Source organism: Notothenia coriiceps, unplaced genomic scaffold, assembly GCF_000735185.1.
Source record: "Notothenia coriiceps isolate Sejong01 unplaced genomic scaffold, NC01 NC01_scaffold00037250, whole genome shotgun sequence".
Taxonomy (NCBI): Eukaryota; Metazoa; Chordata; class Actinopteri; order Perciformes; family Nototheniidae; genus Notothenia; species Notothenia coriiceps.
In genome coordinates, this window is record NW_011369951.1 from 15989786 (window position 1) to 15997768 (window position 7983).

A 7983-nucleotide genomic window follows, 5' to 3' on the forward strand; every position below is an offset into this window, starting at 1 on the left:
CGGGTCAACAAGTCTGCAACGTGTGAGGTAAGGACAGTCGTAATGAAAGGGAGAAATGCAAACATGGCTTTTTGTGTTTAAAGAAAGTGCAAATGTTAAGTAAAGAAATGCAGGGATTTCTATTCAAGCCATAAACGTATTTATTTGCATCAAGTTAGAAACTGCTCGGTGCTGCCTGGACGCGTATCTGGAGTTCATGACTTGAACAAATGATGTTGTATAGATGATGTTGAGATAAATATGGCATAAAAGGAATAGTACAGAATAAAAAGGTGACATGTTTGGATTAAAAGACAGAATAAGAGCTGAAATATCAGGCGGTTTGATTAACAGGAAGTTAATCGATTAATTGTAAAAGGTGAATGTGCTGTTTTCAGGATCTTAAATCTGTATCACAATAACTTCAATATCTTTGGGATTTTAACTGGCAATACAATATATTTGAAGTATCACCTTGACTTTGAGCAACTGAAATGGATGTTTCCCTATTTTTCTGACATTTTATAGACAAAACGGTATATAATAATAATCTACAGATTCATCGGGTATGAGTTTAATCGTTAGTTGCCGCCTCAGAAAGTAAATGACTGTAACTGGTAAAAGCAAACTAAAAATATATACAATATTGAGAAGAATTAAGAGAAATATGTACAATATATTCTGCAAATGAATAAAGAATGCAGAGCTGACAAATATACTTTTAAATTAAAAAAATATAACAAATAGCAAATGTTAGGAATGATTTTGAGAGGGTTTGTCAATAGAAACATGTTAATTTAATCATATATGTTGACCAGTGGTGAGCATTTACTCAAGTACTTTACTTCTACTCCACTATATTTAAATGAGGAATAATCTCATTATACTCCACTACCTTTATGTAACAACTGTAGTTCCTTTTTACAAAATGCATGTCTAAAAATGAGAGACTGACAGGAGAAAATAAGTCAAAAACTTCTAAATATTCTGCAAATAAATAAAATATGTAAAGCAGACAAACAAACTTTTAAATAATAAAAAAGCAACAAAAAAGAGGAGATGTTGGTAAATATTATGGGATGTTTTGTCCATAGAAACATGTTAATTTAATTATATACGTTTACAAGTGGTGTGCATTTACTCACTGTACTTCTAGTCCACTACATTTAAATGCGGAATAATGTCATTAATGTATTTAACAGATGAAGTTCCTTTTAACAAAAAAAAGAGCAAATGTTGGGGGAGATAATGGGATGTTTTGTCCATAGACACATGGTGATTAAATGATAAATGTGTTCACCTTCATGTCGTTCATGATGAGCTGGAAGAGCCCTCCCAAGGCGCTGCATTCCTTCTCTATTCCCGCATCCATTTTCCCAAAGAGTCGGAAAACTTCTCTTAACTTCCAGAAAGAAAAGGAACTTCCAGGCAAAGTTTTGAGATACTCCAACAGTGGAAATCAATAGAGGATGTGTGTATTTATTTAAACAAAAGTGGGTTGAGTTACAAGCACCGAAAAGGGCAAAGTCCTCCTTAAAAAAAAAAAAAAAAAGCCAAAATCAGCAACAGTGGAAAAACTAGAAAACAAACATCCAGGAGTAAAAAAAAAATAGATCCAAGCTTCAGTCAGCCGATGCTCCCCGTCCCCGTCGGCCAACTTGATACACGTCCGAGGGAACACCACATCATGCCTGAATAACACACACTGTGAAGAAAATAGTCCTGCCCAAACACTGTTATTAAGAGGCTTCTGATGTGTCGGCGCGGATGGATACGCAGTAGTGCCGCGCAAACACTGTCTAAGCGGTTACTGATGTGTCGGTGCGCAGTGATACGCAGTGAGGTGATGCAGCCCGTACCTAGAGGCATGCAAAGCTGAGTAAATCAATAAAGTGGTTTAATCTGAAGTTGAAAACACACCCTACGGATACTTCATCACTCTACAAGTAGTTAGCCAACATGCGAGGCTATTACACTCTGTATGGACAATGTCTGATAGTGTTTTTTTAAATATAAAGTTGGTTAAAACGGCTGGATAAAAAAAAGTCCCGGGTAAAAAAAGGAGCTGTGTGTGTGTGTGTGTGTGTGTGTGTGTGTGTGTGTGTGTGTGTGTGTCGTGTGTGTGTGTGTGTGTGTGTGTGTGTGTGTGTGTGTGTGTGTGTGTGTGTGTGTGTGTGTGTGTGTGTGTGTGTGTGTGTAGTGTAGTNTCTGCCTGTCTGTGTGTGTTTCACTGCTCTCAGATGTTAGCGGCCTAGTTTCCAGACGTCCTTGAATGCATCGTTTTCTCTGATTATAACCAGAAAGGATTCTGGAGTTTTTTTTATTTGCTTTTATTTGTATTGTATTAAATATGTTGCATCGTTGGAGGAGCTCAGGTCAGAATAGAGTTTCTACACTGTAGCTCATGTGCATATGACAATAAAACTCAAATGGAGTCGGACCAATGCGACAACATGACATGAATTTAGCTGTCATGTTTTTATTTCACATGATACCATTGGGCATCTGTTCATATGACAATACGTGACAATAAACTGCAGTAACACAATTAGTCAAAGAATCGATGAGTCGTAGACACAAAACGCACTTGGTGATTATTTATATATTCATTCGATCATTCTAGTCATTTTTCAAGCAGAAATAGTGAAATACTCCCAATATCCTCTGATTCCAGCCTCTTAATTTGGAGGATATAAGGTTTTTCTAAGCGATATAACAATGTAAGCTGAATATTTTACAATATCTGGAGTGTTGATTGAACAAGACATTTGAAGGCGTCAGCGTTAAACTTTAACCTCAGTTTAGGCGTTTTAAACTGCACATTGTGTCTTTGTATGATTCTTAAGTCAATAAAAAGCAACAGAAACAAACAAACAATACAAAGTAATAAGCAGTAATCACACTCACTTCAGAATTGTTAATAATACAGCGAAGTTGAGGTAGGTAGGTTTCAAAAAACAATGATTTAATGGTCACATTTATTCAATCAACACCTTTTAAGGAATTGCTGATGAATCAATAAAGGAGATGGTTTGGTTTTCTTGTTATCAGCTTTTATCGGATAATGAAAACATCAATATCTGTGTCTGACTCAGAAATCCATTATCGGACACGTTGAGTGATTGTTGACCTGTTGTGTGTACTGCAGTCACTGCGTTAACGAAAACACAGACATAGATGCATCATCGCTCAAGAAATGGGATTAAAAGGACTGGGATAGAGATGTCCCGATCACCTTTTTTTGCTCCCGATCCGATTCCGATCATTTGATTTTGACAATTTGCCGATACCGATTTTTCCCGATCCGATCTTTATGCAATGCATTAAGAGAAAAAAAAGAAAAAAAGAATTCAAGTTGTCCCTTAAGGTTCGTTTTTTATTTAAATTGGATATTCTATCCAACATGGATATAGCTTCTTTCTTTCACAGCAGCATTGGATCAGTTCAGTTGTGCAGCATTGGATCAAAACAAAATAAAGCTTTCAGTACTCGTTAGCTTACTAGCTTACTGCTACAATTAGACACTGCGCCCACTCTGTTGCCAGATTTGAGAGAAATAAGCAACCAGGTCTATGAAAACAAGCCCCAAAGAAGCAACACATACATGATGTTCTGTCATTTGAAACCAAAACTAAGGCCTCAGGATGACTTTAAGACTTGAACATGGTCATTTTTGTTTTGTAACATTGAATATAACATTTAAAAAAAAGTACTTAAAAAAAAAAAAAAAAATCCCGATCCCCGATTTTTTTCTCCCGATTCCGATCTTTTGAAAATCACGTGATCGGCTCCGATCCCCGATCACGTGATCGGATCGGGACATCTCTAGACTGGGAGTTTCTACGTTTCACATATTGTCAAAATAAACTATTTCTATGCGTCTAGAAATTGTCACTGTGCAAAAAAACAACCCAAAATGTCCTTAAATCGACCGTCCATGGTGTTGACAGTCTGGTGAACAGAATATTAGTTTTACATAAAGTTAGCATTTAAATGAGTTCATCTTTCGTTACAGAAGTGTGTTCAGGATGTTGTTGTTTACGTCTGTGGCGCCATCTTGTATACGGGCGCCATGTTCTAGAGAGAATTGATATATCTGATAAACAAGATCAGCGCTACAGTACTCATCCTATATCTTTCTGGAAACACCCCTGCCTGCATATGATAGGAATATCAGACTTCTGTACACGACATACAGCTCATCTTTTCCACTTCTGAGGAGATATAAATGGAGAATTCCCCATAAGTTCTTCAAGCTTGGTGAAGTATCATTGGAGAAGCTACATTTAAAGAAAACCATCCAGTGTTTCCTAACTATTCTCTAAAGAAAGCGATTAGCAACACGAGCTAAAAAGTTGCTAAATGTATCGAGAAAACATTTTCACCCTAATGTATCTTCTTTCGTCAGATAATTCACACATGGATTGCTTTTGAAATCAATAAGTAAGTATATACCCCACTCTAGCTTTAAATCAGCCAATCAGTGCGTCCGTGTGCTTCCTGTTTGAGGCTCGCTAAAACGACTTGTCACACCACAGATGATGATTCAGCCGTAAAAAATGCAGGAGGATTGTGAACTAACGGATCTTTAAAAATGACTCATATATTTTGCAATTTTCTGAATGAAATCTTCCCTTTTTTCGTAACGGTACGACACATTTTTTGGGCTTAAATGTTAGAGTTTTTAATTCACCTTGCAGAAAGTAACGCTGCAGATTAGGTCTTTGTTATCTGATGGTTTTGATCAAACACGAGGCAGTTCTGGTTTTGTTCTCGAGGCGTAGCGTGAGATAACTCGCAGGACACATGAGTCACTCTGCCCGATAACAGGGAAGTGGGATGGTGGTGATGATGGTGGTGGTGGTGATGATGGTGATGGTGATGATGATGATGATGGTGGTGGATTGCGTGTGAATCAGAGCTTGTGGCATCCTGGTGTCTTACCAACGTGGCACAAAACCAACGAGGGCACTCCTTCCATCTGACACACACACACACACACATACATACACATACACACACACACACATACATACATACATACATACACACATACACACACACACATACATACACACACACACTCACTCACTCACTCACTCACTCACTCACTCACTCACTCACACTCACACACTTAAACACACTCTGAAGTCATGGCTTATTTAGTGGAGAGCTGTGGATTAGATAAATCTCTCCTTAGGGCATCACAACCCGCCTGTGAAGAGCTCAGTGAAGAGGAACAGGGTGATATGAAGAAGATCTTGTTTTATGATTATATAACATTTAGCTGACACTTTTATCCAAAGCCTCTTGGAATAAGTGCAATAAATACAAACTCATAAGGACAAGAACAATCCTGCAAGATCATCCGCTTCAAATAAAGCCAAACAATTGCAAGTGCTGGGACATTCGCTTAAATTCACCCCCACTCTTTTAAGTGTCCAAACTTTTATTTATACATTTTTTGGCATGAGGTTTATTGGTTATTGGCAGCGTGTTCTAGTCTCTGGCGAAAGATGTGTAGACTTTGACCAGTCCTGATATTAATGGGTAGTTTAGTGGGGTTGTTCGATGTAATGTGGATATAACAACTAAAGAAGAAAAGGCCAATAACAGAGGAGTTGAAGAATCTGTTAAACAGCCTTTCAAATACAAGAGGCAACAATATTAAGACAATATCTAGACTCTATACTCAGGGGTTTATCTAGAAAGATATAGCATGAGGTGATACTGTGTCTCTGATCTTGTTTATAAGATATATCAATTATCTTGAGAACATGACGTATACAAGATGTCTCCGCGAACGTAAACAACAACGTGTCACGCTCTTGTTGATTCTCATATTTCAGTTTTTGACCAACAGAAATATTGTTTTCTGGCATCACTTTAACAACAACCCTGTTACCCGGGTTAGACAGACACCTGATCGTGGTGCCAAACCTAGAAACTCAATGGTGGCTCCGTTTGAGGCGTGTGGCGCAGTGGATAGAGGCTTGGTGTTGGGATCAGGGGGTCACAGGTTCAAACCCCACGGCAGTCAGCATGTCGTTGTGTCCCTGAGACTCTTCACCCCAAAGTGCTCCTGAGGGGATTGTCCACAGTATTGAGTGTGTAAGTCTCTTTGGATAAAAGTGTCGAACAAGTGACATGTAATGTTTGAACACAAGCATAGTGATACGTTGGTAATATCCCAAACATATGTAGCTTGTATTTGTTTAGTGCTGTGTTCACCAGAGCAACTGTAACTATTGCTGGTGGTGTAACTTCCCTCTCGACGAACAGAAATGTTGTTTTCTGGCTTCACTTGAAAGGAAACCTGGTGCTGGTCCACGTGTCGTTGAAGATGATTTATCTCTTGGAAAATGACGGTCAATATTATATCTTTATTGAGCTTAAAGTATCGGCAAGCTAAATAAAGAATAATGTCCATGGTGTAACTTCAGACTGTAGCATTATCTGAGACTCTTCACTGTCATTATTACTAGACTTTCTTTCATAGGCGCCTATAAAGAGTGCTACAGGAATAATTCCTAAAACCGTGAAATAAGTTTGTGCTTTCAGTGACATTTGCTTTCTCTGAAGTCAGACACTTACTCACGTTATGTCCTACACTGTGAACACTTATGCATTGTGTGAATTTAAACCGTGTACTGTTGTCTTAAACCTCAGAAGCAGCGTTTACGCCAGGGGGGCGTCTTGCCGTCATTTGACGCCCTTATTCAGCTCGGGACGCCCTGAACGCGAGCCGAGGGCCGTCCAAAAATATTACATAATTCGAGGAGAAGACGAGAGTTTTTATCGCTTGAAATGACGCAAAAGGAAAAAGGACATCCTCTGTTGGAGGGCCAAAGGGGTCTGGTGGGATTATGTTTCGGGCTATTGGAAGATCGTTTTCCCCCGACATTCTGCGGTGCCTGGCTACAGGGACACACGGAATGTGCGCGATTTTGACGCGCTGGAGCCGGCGTGGTTTTACGTGGAGCACGCGCGTGAGCTGCGAGCACCAGAGGCCTCGCAGCGGCAAACTGAGGCTTTCCGTGGTACAACTGTGGTAACATGAGAGCCCGACACAGCCGCCGCTTTAAGAGAGACAGAGCCAAATGATCGGCCTCCACTAGATGGTACAAAAGACAGTATCCTATAGATGGAGCAGCCTCAAGTCAAAAATTCAAACAACCCCAGGACGTCTCTCAGCTCTGGTCTGGCGGAACACACTGCTCACAAGGCTGCTGGTGCTGCTGTTAGTTGGTTAGCAATGATTGTGGTACCAAGTCCATGCTCAATGAACCTGGAAAAGCAAATGGTGGCTCGGCTCCGCTTATTATTGTGTTTAGTGCCGTGTTCACCGGAGCACTGTAAATGTTTCTGGTTGGTGTAACTTCCCTCTCGAGCATCATCCAGATACTGCATTACTTTCCATAGGACGCACTCTAAAGAGCAAATTCCCGAATGCCTCGTCCGGACAGTTTTTAACATTCCCCAATTACGTGACCGTCTGTGTTTCCTGGTAGTTATTGAATTGCTCTTTGTACTGCACTGTCGGTGTTACAGTTGTATTATTCATGCCGCTGTGTTTATTGTATTTTTTTGTACCTCAGGCACACAATTTCATTCGGATAAATATAAACTATGAACTTTCTTTACAATACTGAAATGGAGACCGCGGTCAATGAGCTTTCGGCACGCCTCCCATGAGCGTGTTAGCTCACATGGTCTGTGACGGAAGCCCAACAAACGAATCTAAAGGCATCTCGTGGCGAATTGAGACCTCATGTGAACGCGTGCAGGTTCAAATTAAGCCACAAGTCAGACTTTGTATTATCTGAAGTGAAAACTGCGTTGTGCATGAGGTGACCAAAATATAGAATGGACACGCCTGGACAGAATCAGAATTATAGCACGACAGTGCATACAAGCGCTATCGATACCTACAGCATCCCAGACGGTCACGTAATATGTAAACACTTCCCGGATCGAGCTTTCGACATGTTGCGTACGTTAGAG